This window comes from Mobula birostris, chromosome 8 (genome assembly GCF_030028105.1).
Source record: "Mobula birostris isolate sMobBir1 chromosome 8, sMobBir1.hap1, whole genome shotgun sequence".
Lineage (NCBI taxonomy): Eukaryota > Metazoa > Chordata > Chondrichthyes > Myliobatiformes > Myliobatidae > Mobula > Mobula birostris.
Genome location: NC_092377.1, coordinates 7,864,581 through 7,879,589, shown reverse-complemented (window position 1 = coordinate 7,879,589; position 15,009 = coordinate 7,864,581).

Genomic DNA, 15,009 nt, shown 5'->3' with positions numbered 1-15,009 from the left:
TGGATCATTAAATAAAACATATTTCCCACCCATAAGATCACTCACTCACCTCCAAATCCAGGATAGGCCATTTCCAAACCCAGCAGAGGCTGCCTCCAGGCCTCCTGTCTTTAGAGATAGATTTTACGCTAATTTGATGCATCTCTCTGCCTCACCCCCCCACCCCTAAATGTGCTGCTCAGCCCGTTGAGTTCCTCCAGCAGCCTGCTTCCTTTGTTCCAGACCTCAGAATCTGCAGTCACTTCAGTAAGATTACATTTTTATTTTTTTATTTGTAGAGATTTGCAACAGAACTTTCCCACAAAGCCACACTGCCCCACAACCCCCAATTTAACCGTAGGCTAATCACAGGTCAATTTAACATTGACCCACTAATCTGTATGTCCATGGACTAGGGGAGAAAACCCACGTAAACACAGGGAGGAACATACAAACTTACTTACAGAGGATGCTAGAACTGAACTCTGAACCCCAACGCCCCAACCGACCTACAACAGCATTGCGCTAACCATAACGGTTGATTAGGGATGTGATGCCATTAGAAAGCTTGATTAAAATCAAGATTGTGAAGAAAAAGCATTTCAGGATGTATATTAAATGCACCTTTGAAACCTTAAAATCTGACTTTAGGCTTGGAATCATCTTCCACCCCCCCACCCCCCGCCTTTCCTTTCCAGTCCAGAAGAAGGGTCTTGGCCCAAAACATCGACTGCTTATTCGTTTAATACATTCTGCCTGGCCTGCTGAGTTCCTCTGGCACTCTGTGTGTGGTGCTCTGGATTAAACAATTCAGCCTACTTCATTCACTGAAAAAAATATATTCAGGCAATGTATTATAATCATTCCTTAATTAAGGATGTTTAAAGTTAATTGGTTAAAATTCTTTTTCACAGGGTGTGGAATGCGCTGCCAGGGTATTGGTAGATTCAGATATAATGGTGGTGCTATTGAGGCTGATAGACTCATGAATATGCAGGCAGATTTAGAGGGATATGGATAGCGAGGCAGAAGAGATATACAACAACACACATACAAAATGTTGGAGGAACTCAGCAGGTCAAGTCAACTCAGCATGTAGGGAAATGAATAATCAGTCATAAGAACATAAGGAATAGGAGCAGGAGTCGGCCATCTGGCCCGTCGAGCCTGCCCCACCATCCAATAAGATCATGGCTGATCTGACCATGGACTCATCTCCACCTACCTGCCTTTTCCTCATAACCCTTAGTTCCCTTACTATGCAAAAATCTAACCAAGTTTGTCTTAAATATATCTAGTGAAGAAGCCTCCACTGCTTCATTGGTCAGAGAATTCCACAGATTCACCACTCTCTGGGAAAAGCACTTCCTCCTCATCTCGGTCCTAAGTCTACTCCCCGAATCTTGAGGCTACGCCTCCTAGTTCTAATCTCACCTACTAGTGGAAACAACTTTCCTGCCTCCATCTTATCTATCCCTTTCATACTTTTATATGTTTCAATAACATCTCCTCTCATTCTTCTGAATTCCAGCGAGTACAGTCCCAGGCAACTCAATCTCTCCTCATAGTCTAACCCCCTCATCTCGGGAATCAACCTGGTGAACCTCCTCTGCACACCTCCAAAGCCAGTATATCCTTCCTCAAGAAAGGAGACCAGAACTGCACATAGTGCTCCAGGTTCAGCCTCACTCGTACCCTGTACAGTTGCAGCATAACCTCCCTGCTCTGAAATTCAATCCCTCTGGCAATGAAGGCCAACATTCCATTTGCCTTCTTGATAGCCTGCTGCACCTGCAAACCAACCTTTTGTGATTCATGCACAAGCACTCCCAAGTCCCTCTGCACAGCAGCATGCTGCAATTTTTCATCATTTAAATGATAATCTGCTCTTTCAGTTTTCCTTTCAAAAATGGTCAGCATCAAGAGCACACACAAACTGCTGGAGGAACTGCTGAAGAAGGGTTCAAAAATCTGAGGTGCAGAGGGACTTTGGAGTCCTCGTGCAGGATTCATTAAAGATTAGTTTGCAGGTTGAATTCATGGTGAGGAAGGCAAATGTGATGTTGGCATAGGCTGTCTCCTGTGGCGGACACAGCCTCAGAGTAGAAGGATGTTTTAGAACAGAAATAGGAGAAATTTCTTTAGCCAGAGATTGGTGAATCTGCAGAATTCTTTACAGACGGTTGTGGAGGCCAAGACTTTATACTTTATTGTCGCCAAACAATTGATACTAGAACGTACAATCATCACAGTGATATTTGATTCTGCGCTTCCTGCTCCCTGGAGTACAAATTGATAGTAACTATTAAAAATTTAAATTATAAATCATAAATAGAAAATAGGAAATGGAAAGTAAGGTAGTGCAAAAAAAACCAAGAGGCAGGTCCGGATATTTGGAGGGTACGGCCCAGATCCAGGTCAGGATCCGTTCAGCAGTCTTATCACAGTTGGAAAGAAGCTGTTCCCAAATCTGGCTGTACGAGTCTTCAAGCTCCTGAGCCTTCTCCCGGAGGGAAGAGGGACAAAAAGTGTGTTGGCTGGGTGGGTCGTGTCCTTGATTATCCTGGCAGCACTGCTCCGATAGCGTGCGGTGTAAAGTGAGTCCAAGGACGGAAGATTGGTTTGTGTGATGTGCTGCGCCGTGTTCACGATCTTCTGCAGCTTCTTTCGGTCTTGGGCAGGGCAACTTCCATACCAGGTTGTGATGCACCCCAGAAGAATGCTTTCTACGATGCATCTATAAAAATTAGTGAGAGTTTTGGGGGATAGGCCAAATTTCTTTAGCTTCCTCTGGAAGTAAAGGCGCTGGTGGACCTTCTTGGCAGTGGACTCTGCTTGGTTGGTCCAAGTCAGGTCATTTGTGATATTGACCCCGAGGAACTTAAAGCTTTTGACCTGTTCCACTTTCGCACCACCAATTTAAATTGGGTCGTGCAGTCGGCTACTCCTTCTGATGTCAACAACCAATTCTTTTGCCTTGCTGACGTTGAGGGATAGGTTATTGTCCTTTATGTATATTTAAGGCAGAGGCTGATAGATCCTTCTTTGGTCAGGACGAACGAATAAAGGGAGTAGGCATTGATGCTGCCTGGCCTGGTGAGTTCCTCCAGCTTTTTGTGTGTGTGTTGCTTGGATTTCCAGCATCTGCTTTTTCTTTTGTTTGTGTTCAGAATCAAGGGATTTAGATTTAGAAATAAGGCACAATAATAGGTAAACTCTTCCACTTCCCACCTCTGAGCTTCTCACTTCAACTCCCTCCCCCAGCTACCCATCTTCCCCCTCATCTGGTTTCAGGATATCCCAGTGGCCACGCATTTTAATTCCACATCCCATTCCCATTCTGGTATATCTGTCCATGGCCTCCTCTACTGTAAAGATGAAGCCACACTCAGGTTGGAGGAACAACACCTTATATTCCGTCTGGGTAGCCTCCAACCTGATGGCATGAACATTGACTTCTCTAACTTCCGCTAATGCCTCACCTCCCCCTCGTACCCCATCCGTTATTTATTTTATATACACACATTCTTTCTCTCTCTCTCCTTTTTCTCCCTCTGTCCCTCTGACTATACCCCTCTACTTCTCCCTGGGCCTCCTGTCCCATGATCCTCTCATATCCCTTTTGACAATCACCTGTCCAGCTCTTGGCTCCATCCCTCCCCCTCCTGTCTTCTCCTATCATTTTGGATCTCCCCCTCCCCCGCCCACTTTCAAATCTCTTACTACCTCTTCTTTCAGTTAGTCCTGACGAAGGGTCTCGGCCTGAAACGTCGACTGTACCTCTTCCTAGAGATGCTGCTTGGTCTGCTGCGTTCACCAGCTACTTTGATGTGTGTTGCTGGTTTTACCTCTCAGCTTTTCAATTCATCTCCCTTCTCCTCCACCCACCCACCTTCCCCCTCACCAAGCCTCACCCACCACCTCTCAGCTTCTCACTTCACCTCACCACTCCCACTCAACTTTTCAATTAATCACCCCTCCCTGCCTTCACCTATCAGCTGCCAGCTTTTGCTCCTTCCCTTTCCCCCCACCCACCTTCTTATTCTGGCTTCTTCCCCCTTCATTTCCAGTCCTGGGAAGGGGTCTCGGCCCAAAACATTGACGGTTTATTCATTTCCATAGATGCTGCCTGACCTGCTGAGTTCCTCCAGCATTTTGCGTGAGTTACTCTGGACTTCAGCATCTCTGTGCGTCTTTGGAATATTGCAGGAAACAGGAATGCTCACACAGTCACTGGGAGAACGTAAAAACTCCTTACAGACTCCTTACAGCATGATTAAACCAGGTTACTGGCGCTGTAAGTGTTTTGCTGGCTGCCTAAGAGATTTTGTTAAAAGCTCAAAGTAAATTTATCATCAAAGTACATTACTGTACATGTCACCATAATACAACCCTAAGTTTCGTTTTCTTGCAGGTATACATGGGTTAAGGGTGAGGGGGGAAAAGTTTAAAGGGAACATTGGGGGGGCTTCTTCACACAGAGAGTGGTGGGAGTGTGGAATGAGCTGCCAGACGAGGTGGTAAATGCGGGTTCTTTTTTAACATTTAAGAATAAATTGGACAGATACATGGGTGGGAGGTGTATGGAGGGATATGGTCCGTGTGCAGGTCAGTGGGACTAGGCAGAAAATGGTTCAGCACAGCCAAGAAGGGCCAAAAGGCCTGTTTCTGTGCTGTAGTTTTTCTATGGTTTCTATGGTTACTCAATAAATTCAATTACCATGATAGAATCATTGAAAGAGCACACTCAACAGTGTGCAAAAGACATCAAAGTGTGCAGATACAAAAGAGCGAAAAAAGAAATAATAGTAAAAGAAATGAATAAGCGATAAATATTGAAAACATGAGGTGAAGAGTCCTTGAAAGTGAGTCTGCAAGTTGTGTAAACAGTTCAGTCAACACACAGAAAAAATGCTGGTGAACGCAGCAGGCCAGGCAACATCTATTGGAAGAGGTACAATCAACGTTTCGGGCTGAGACCCATTTTTTGCGTGTGTTGCTTGAAATTCCAGCATCTGCAGGTTTCCTCGTGTTTGCGTTTTTAAACAGTTCAGTGGTGGGTTGAGCGAATTTATCCCCGCTGGTTCAAGAGCCTGATGGTTGAGGGGTAGTAACTTTGTCAACCTGCTGGTGTGAGTCCTGAGGCTCCTGTAATTGCTCCTGATGGCAGCTTTGTTTTCTTTGTTTTGCATGTCACCTGTACAGATCATTTCATTCAGGTAGTACAATAGGTGTCAGGGTGGAGAGACATCTCCTTCCTTCCATGGTTCAGCCTTGGGCCAGCTGTAGCACCAGTTTAGCGCCTGATCAGGGTCACGCGAAGCCAAGGTCTCTTCATCGCACGTATTTTTACCATTTTGTTTAATTTTTTTGGTTTCTTATATTTACTGTGATTACCCTCAAGAAAATGAACCTCAGGGTTGTATGTGGTGACATCCATATAATTTGATAATAAATTTACATTGAACTTTGAAGTACATGGAGGGTGCTACAGCATAGAAACTGGCTGTTGAACCCATCTAGTTCATGCTAATTGTTATTCTGTTCATTCCCATCGTTCCTCACCCGGGACCATACCCCTGGTGTCCATGTACCCATCCAAACCTCTCTTAAATGTTGTAATCAAACCCCAATCCACCACTTCTGTTGACAGCTTGTTCCACACTTGCACCAACCTTTGAGAGAAGATGGTTCCCCTTCAGGTCACCCTTAAACATTTCACCTTTCACCCTTAGTAGGATCGGATGAGGAAAACCCTCAGACCATAAAAGCAGTATCTCATAGTCATAGTCATAGTCATACCTTATTGATCCCGGGGGAAATTAGTTTTCATTATAGTTGTACCATAAATAATAATTAGTAATAGAACCATAAATAGTTAAATAGTTATATGTAAGTTATGCCAGGAAATAAGTCCAGGACCAGCCTATTGGCTCAGGGTGTCTGACCCTCCAAGGGAGGAGTTGTAAAGTTTGATGGCCACGGGCAGGAATGACTTCCTATGACGCTCTGTGTTGCATCTCAGTGGAATGAGTCTCTGGCTGAATGTACTCCTGTGCCCGAATGGTAACGGTGTGGGATAGGTGGCAGGGAAGGAGTGACAGGGGTGGTGAGGGGTGGTGGTGCAGGTGCAGACACACACAGGTCCTGAGACACCAAGCAAGGTCATTTGACTCCAAACAGTTGGTTTATTGATCAGTACAGAATGTCTCTCTGGTACTTCCCTTTCCCTCCCCTCTCCCTTCCCCTTTTCCCAATCACGATTCCCTCTCCCTGCCCCCTTCCCACTCTCAGTCCACAACAGAGACCCATATTTCCTCCAGCATTTTGTGTGTGATGTATGGGGACAGCATAGGAAGGTGAGGCAGTAACTCCGGAATGTTCTGATGCAGGAATTCAACCTGCAGGGTTCACAGTTCCTTCCCCCTTCTCCTACCCCCCCAGATGCTGCCTGGCCTGCTGAGTTCCTCCAGCATTTTGTGTGTGATGTATGGGGATGGCATAGGAGGGTGAAGCAGTAACTCCGGAATGTTCTGATGCAGTTATTCAACCTGCAGGGTTCACAGTTCCTTCCCCCTTCTCCCCCTCCCAGATGCTGCCTGGCCTGCTGAGTTCCTCCAGCATTTTGTGTGTGTAGCTCTGGATTTCCAGCATCTGCAGAATCTCTGGGGCTTGCAATCCGAATGCTGCTTCCTTTACACTTTATTCAGCCTTGATATTATAGTTTACCTTATTCTAGCTCAGTGCAGTGTGTATTGAATAGTTCTCAAGTCAAGTCACTCCTATTTTGCCATTTCAACCATAACTGCTGGTACAGAACACAGTAAAAACGAGACAACGTTTTCCAGGACCATGGTGCTACATGAAACAATACAAAAACTACACTGAACTACGTAAGAAAAAAACACAAAAACTACACTGAACTACAGACCTACCCAGGACTGCATAAAGTGCACAAAACAGTGCAGGCATTACAATAAATAATAAACAAGACAATAGGCACAGTAGAGGGCAGCAGGTTGGTGTCAGTCCAGGTTCTGGGTATTGAGGAGTCTGATGACTTGGGGGAAGAAACTGTTACATAGTCTGGTCGTGAGAGCCCGAATACTTCGGTGCCTTTTGCCAGATGGCAGGAGAGAGAAGAGTTTGTATGAGGCGTGCGTGGGGTCCTTCATAATGCTCTTTGCTTTATGGGTGCAGCGTGTGGTGTAAATGTCTGTAATGGCGGGAAGAGAGACCCTGATGATCTTCTCAGCTGACCTCACTATCCACTGCAGGGTCTTGCGATCCGAGATGGTACAATTTCCCAACCAGGCCATGATGCAGCTGCTCAGGATGCTCTCAATACAACCTCTGGAGAATGTGGTGAGGATGGGGGGGTGGGAGATGGACTTTTCTCAGCCTTTGCAGAAAGTAGAGACGCTGCTGGGCTTTCTTTGCTGTGGAGCTGGTGTTGAGGGACCAGGTGAGATTCTCCGCCAGGCGAACGCCAAGAAATTTGGTGCTCTTAACGATCTCTACGGAGGAGTCGTCGATGTTCAGCGGAGAGTGGTCGTTACGTGTCCTCCTGAAGTTAATAACCATCTCTTTTGTTCTGTATACATTCAGAGACAGGTTGTTGGCTCTGCACCAGTCCATTAGTTCTATACTGCATTGCACTTACGTACCTTGACAGCACCTCCCAAACCTCTGCCACCAAGGATGAGTGCAGTAGGTGTATGGGAACACCATCATCTACAGGTTCCCCCGCAAGATGCACACTTCTCACCGCCTCAGTAAAATGCTAACATCATCAGAGACCCCATCCAACCCAGGCATTCTTGCTTCCCCTCCCTCCTATCGGGCAGAAGATACAAAAGCCCAAAAGCACATACCATCAGGCTGAAGGACAGTTTCTATCTCTCTGTTCTAAGACAATTGAACACTCCTCAGAACAATACGATGGACTCCGGTCAAGATGGCGAAGGGAACATGGGCGACATCTTTCAGATAGTCTGCAAAACTGTTTATTTCACTTCTTCTACGTCTTTTTTTAAAATCTTAAATGTGTTTCTGGAACTGTAAGAGCCTGGGATCTACTATCTGGAGATCAACTGAGTGATCTAGTGCTCTGCTGTCTCCGAGAAAGTTCCAGGAGACGTGCGCTGGCGGCCTCCAGGCAAAGCTTGGAGATAGGGCGCGAGCCCGCGATCGACTCCATTTTGCCGATTAAAACACCCATTAGTTGCCGGCTAAAGTGTCAAAGAAGATAGAAACGTTGAGGAGAATGCAGAAGGCGAGTGAGTGTTCAGCACCGCCTACCTGCCGCTCGGTCGCTGCTGGCGTCTCATCTCTCACTGCCGCAGAGGGAAGCCTATCTCTCTCACCACTCAGCCTCTGCCTTCAGGTAGTCTCTCTCTCCCTCGAGGCTGTCGGAAGATGTTACCAAAGGTCAACAACAGGAATTCTGCAGGTGCTGGAAATTCAAGCAACACACATCAAAGTTGCTGGTGAACGCAGCAGGCCAGGCAGCATCTGTAGGAAGAGGTGCAGTTGACGTTTCAGGCTGAGACCCTTCGTCAGGACTAACTGAAGGAAGAGTGAGTAAGGGATTTGAAAGTTGGAAGGGGAGGGGGAGATCCAAAATGATAGGAGAAGACAGGAGGGGGAGGGATGGAGCCAAGAGCTGGACAGGTGATTGGCAAAAGGAATATGAGAGGATCATGGGACAGGAGGCCCAGGGAGAAGGAAAAGGTGGAGGGTGGGGAAAAGCCCAGAGGATGGACAAGGGGTATAGTGAGAGGAACAGAGGGAGAAAAAGGAGAGTGAGAGAAAGAATGTGTGTATATAAAATAAATAACGGATGGGGTACGAGGGGGAGGTGGGGCATTAGCGGAAGTTAGAGAAGTCAATGTTCATGCCATCAGGTTGGCGGCTACCCAGACGGAATATAAGGTGTTGTTCCTCCAACCTGAGTGCGGCTTCATCTTTACAGTAGAGGAGGCCATGGACAAATATATCAGAATGGGAATGGGTTATGGAATTAAAATGTGTGGCCACTGGGAAATCCTGCTTTACCGTGGATAGGCATATCAGAATGGGAATGAGGCCTCCTGTCCCATGATCCTCTCGTATCCCTTTTGCCAATCACCTGTCCAGCTCTTGGCTCCATCCCTCCCCCCTCCTGTCTTCTCCTATCATTTTGGATCTCCCCCTCCCCCTCCCACTTTTAAATCTCTTACTAATTCTTCCTTCAGTTAGTCCTGACGAAGGGTCTCGGCCTGAAACGTCGACTGTACCTCTTCCTACAGATGCTGCTTGGCCTGCTGCGTTCACCAGCAACTTTGATGTGTGTTACCAAAGGTCTGTGATTTATGCATCGGACTGGACCCTTTTCAGTTTTATACCTTTAATATCCTGTGCTTTCGCCCGTTCTTTCTTGTTGCCGATTGGCGTGATTTGTTAGTATTTTTTTGTGCAGGAGGGCGTTTCGATATTTTTCTTTGAACAATCTCCATGGTTTTCCTTTGCTTCCTGGCCATCTGCATGCATACTTTGATAATAAATTTGAACAATCTACTTTGTTGTGGCTTTGCACGTTATTGCCTGCCTGCACTGTACTATCTCTGTAACCGTCACACAATATTCTGCATTCTATTACTGTTTTCCCTTGTCCTACCTCAGTGCACTGTGCAATGACCTGATCTGTACCGACAAGCTTTACACTGTTCTTCTCGGCAAAGGTAACCTATTCCAATTCCAAAGCAAGTATGCAAAGTGCAAAGTGCGTATCGTCAGGATGTGCATTGGCAATATCGGAACCCAAGTGCGGAGGAGAGACAAACTCCCATGTAGAGACAGCGAACAGAGATTATTGATAATAATTCGAAAAGGACATCAGTGGCTTGACCGAGCGACACCGCAAGAAGTAACATTCTGAAAACTAGGACCTTGTGATCAGCGCTAAACTGACGTCCACTTAAATAACACTATGACAGAGCAGGTCTGTCACAAGTAATACACGGAATCCCCTTGCCTATCAAACAGAATTTAACCAGCTTTAAACAAGAAGGGGAGGGGGATGGGGAGGGGAGAGGGAGAGAGATAAATATGTATATAAATGCAAGGAACTCTAAATGATTAATGACTCTCATTACCCAACAATGAACCAGTTCAGGTGTTCTATAAACCTCGGAGCCTCGCACAGGCCCGAAGAGCTTATCATCATAACTGCAACTATATATTCTGCATTCTGGTATTGTTTTCTCTTATACTAGCTCAGCGCACTGACGTGAGGAAATCACATCTATGAACATAGAACAGTACACAGAGAACAGGCCTTTCGGCCCACAATGTTGTGCTGACCTACTCCAAGATCAATCTAACCGTGCTCTCCCACGGAGCCCTCCATTTTTCTATCATCCATGTGCCTATCTAGGAGTCTTTTAAATGTCCCTAATGTGTCTGCCTCCACCTCCACTCCTGGCAGGGCATTCCAGACGCCCACCAATCTGTGTAACACACACACACTCTGACATATCTCCTAAACGTTGCTCCAACCATCAGTATTAGCCACTGCCACACTAGGAAAAAGATGCTGTCTACTCCATCAATGCCTCTTATCATATTGAACACTGTTTAATCAAGTATGGATCACATGCCAGACAAAGTTTTTCCACTCTACCCCAGTAGGTGTGATGTGAATAAAACAACTACCATCAGTGTTCCTCTTCCGCCCATCAGGTATATTTATCAGGAGCTCAGCATACGCAGGGCACTAAGCATCATCAATGATCTCTCCCATCTATCGAACAATCTCCTCGATCTTCTACTATCCGGCAGGAGGTACCATAGGATTAGGATAAAGACTGGCAGGATGTAGAAACATAGAAAATAGGTGCAGGAGTAGGCCATTCGGCCCTTTGAGCCTGCACCGCCATTTATTATGATCATGGCTGATCATCCAACTCAGAACCCCGCCCCAGCCTTCCCTCCATACCCCCTGATCCCCATAGCCACAAGGGCCATATCTAACTCCCTCTTAAATATAGCCAATGAACTGGCCTCAATTGTTTCCTGTGGCAGGGAATTCCACAGATTCACCACTCTCTGTGTGAAGAAGTTTTTCCTAATCTCGGTCCTAAAAGGCTTCCCCTCTATCCTCAAGCCGTGGCCCCTCGTTCTGGACTTCCCCAACATCGGGAACCATCTTCCTGCATCTAGCCTGTCCAATCCCTTTAGGATTTTATACGTTTCAATCAGATCCCCCCTCAATCTTCTAAATTCCAAAGAGTACAAGCCCAGTTCATCCAGTCTTTCTTCATATGAAAGTCCTGCCATCCCAGGAATCAATCTGGTGAACCTTCTTTGTACTCCCTCTATGGCAAGGATGTCTTTCCTCAGATTAGGGGACCAAAACAGCACACAATACTCCAGGTGTGGTCTCACCAAGGCCTTGTACAACTGCAGTAGAACCTCCCTGCTCCTGTACTCGAATCCTCTCGCTATAAATGCCAGCATACCATTCGCCTTTTTCACCACCTGCTGTACCTGCATGCTCACTTTCAATAACTGGTGTATAATGACACCCAGGTCTCGTTGCACCTCCCCTTTTCCTAATCGGCCACCATTCAGATAATAATCTGTTTTCCTATTTTTGCCACCAAGGTGGATAACTTCACATTTATCCACATTAAATTGCATCTGCCATGAATTTGCCCACTCACCCAACCTATCCAAGTCACTCTGCATCCTCTTAGCATCCTCCTCACAGCTAACACTGCCACCCAGCTTCGTGTCATCCGCAAACTTGGAGCTGCTGCATTTAATTCCCTCATCCAAGTCATTAATATATATTGTAAACAACTGGGGTCCCAGCACTGAGCCTTGCGGTACCCCACTAGTCACCGCCTGCCATTCTGAAAAGGTCCCGTTTATTCCCACTCTTTGCTTCCTGTCTGCTAACCAATTCTCTATCCACATCAATACCTTACCCCCAATACCATGTGCTTTAAGTTTGCACACTAATCTCCTGTGTGGGACCTTGTCAAAAGCCTTTTGAAAATCCAAATATACCACATCCACTGGTTCTCCCCTATCCACTCTACTAGTTACATCCTCAAAAAATTTTATGAGATTCGTCAGACATGATTTTCCTTTCACAAATCCACGCTGACTTTGTCCGATGATTTCACCGCTTTCCAAATGTGCTGTTATCACATCTTTGATAACTGACTCCAGCAGTTTCCCCACCATCGACGTTAGGCTAACCGTTCTATTATTCCCCGGTTTCTCTCTCTCTCCTTTTTTAAAAAGTGGGGTTACATTAGCCACCCTCCAATCCTCAGGAACTAGTCCAGAATCTAACGAGTTTTGAAAAATTATCACTAATGCATCCACTATTTCTTGGGCTACTTCCTTAAGCACTCTAGGATGCAGACCATCTGCCCTGGGGATTTATCTGCCTTCAATCCCTTCAATTTACCTAACAGCACTTCCCTACTAACATGTATTTCGCTCAGTTCCTCCATCTCACTGGACCCTCTGTCCCCTACTATTTCTGGAAGATTATTTATGTCCTCCTTAGTGAAGACAGAACCAAAGTAATTATTCAATTGGTCTGCCATGTCCTTGCTCCTCATAATCAATTCACCTGTTTCTGTCTGCAGGGGACCTACATTTGTCTTTACCAGTCTTTTCCTTTTTACATATCTATAAAAGCTTTTACAGTCCGTTTTTATGTTGCCTGCCAGTTTTCTTTCATAATCTTTTTTCCCCTTCCTAATTGAGCCCTTTGTCCTCCTCTGCTGAACTCTGAATTTCTCCCAGTCCTCAGGTGAGCCACTTTCTCTGGCTAATTTGTATGCTTCTTCTTTGGAATTGATACTATCCCTAATTTCTCTTGTCAGCCACGGGTGCACTACCTTCCTTGATTTATTCTTTTGCCAAACTGGGATGAACAATTGTTGTAGTTCATCCATGCGATCTTTAAATGCTTGCCATTATATATCCACTGTCAATCCTTTAGGTGTCATTTGCCAGTCTATCTTAGCTAATTCACGTCTCATACCTTCAAAGTTACCCCTCTTTAAGTTCAGAGCCTTTGTTTCTGAATTAACTATGTCACTCTCCATCTTAATGAAGAATTCCACCATATTATGATCACTCTTATCCAAGGGACCTCTCACGACAAGATTGCTAACTAACCCTTCCTCATTGCTCAAAACCCAGTCCAGAATAGCCTGCTCTCTAGTTGGTTCCTCGACATGTTGGTTCAAAAAACCATCCCGCATACATTCCAAGAAATCCTCTTCCTCAGCACCTTTACCAATTTGGTTCACCCAATCTACATGTAGATTGAAGTCACCCATTATAACTGCTGTTCCTTTATTGCACACATTTCTAATTTCCTGTTTAATACCATCTCCGACCTCACTACTACTGTTAGGTGGCCTGTACACAACTCCCACCAGCGTCTTCTGCCCCTTAGTGTTACGCAGCTCTAACCATATCGATTCCACGTCTTCCCGGCTTATGTCCTTCCTTTCTATTGCGTTAATCTCTTCTTTAACCACCAACGCCACCCCACCTCCCCTTCCTTCATGTCTATCCCTCCTGAATATTGAATATCCCTGAACGTTGAGCTCCCATCCTTGGTCACCCTGGAGCCATGTCTCTGTGATCCCAAATATATCATAATCATTAATGTGAAACATCTTTTTCTCCCAGGCCGTGAGACTACTGAACTCCCTGACACCACTCTGGGGTCTCATTACATATGAAGCAGCAGTATCATTATACTGTTTTCTTTAACTTGTGTCGTAAATGCAAATTATCATTTGTTAATTTATGTGTGGTAATATTCAGTGCTGGGACCGCAGCTGTTTACAATATATATTAATGATTTAGATGAGGGAATTAAAAGTAACATTAACAAATTTGCTGATGACACAAAGCTGGGTGGCAGTGTGAAATGTGAGGAGGATGTTATGAGAATGCAGGGTGACTTGGACAAGGCTGGGTGAGTGGGCAGATGCAGTTTAATGTGGATAAATGTGAAGTTATCCACTTTGGTGGTAAGAACGGGAAGGCAGATTATTATCTAAATGGAGTAAAGTTAGGAAAAGAAGATCTAGGTGTTCTTGTACATCAGTCACTGAAAACAAGCATGCAAGTACAGCAGGCAGTGAAGAAAGCTAATGGCATGCTGGCCTTCATAACAAGGGGAATTGAGTATAAGAGCAAAGAGGTCCTTCTGCAGCTGTACAGGGCTCTGGTGAGACCACACCTGGAGTACTGTGTGCAGTTTTGTCTCCAAATTTGAGGAAGGACATTCTTGCTATTGAGGGAGTGCAGTGTAGGTTCACAAGGTTAATTCCTGGGATGGCGGGACTGTCATATGTCGAAAGATTGGAGCGACTGGGCTTGTATACTCTGGAATTTAGAAGGCTGAGAGGGGATCTGATTGAAACATATAAGATTATTAAGGGATTGGACACACTGGAGGCAGGAAGCATGTTCCCGCTGATGGGTGAGTCCAGAACCAGAGGTCACAGTTTAAGAATAAGGGGTAGGCCATTTAGAACGGAGTTGAGGAAAAACTTTTTCACCCAGAGAGTGGTGGATATATGGAATGCTCTGCCCCAGAAGGCTGTGGAGGCCAAATCTCTGGATGCTTTCAAAACAGAGATGGATAGAGCTCTTAAAGATAGCGGAATCAAAGGTTATGGGGATAAGGCAGGAACTGGATACTGATTGTGGATGATCAGCCATGATCACAGTGAATGGCAGTGCTGTCTCGAAGGGCTGAATGGCCTACTCCTGCACCTATTGTCTATTGTCTTATTACTTTATGTGTTGCGTGTGTGAGTTATGCATCTTGGTCTCGGCCTGCGCTCTATGTTCAAAGTGCAGTGATGTAGACATAGGGACAAAGGGTCTAGAGGAGGTTCACAAGAATGAAAGGGTTAAAGTATGAGGAGCCTTTGATGGATCTGGGCTTGTACTCACTGGAGTTTAGAAGAATGAGGGTGGATCTCATTGAAACCTATC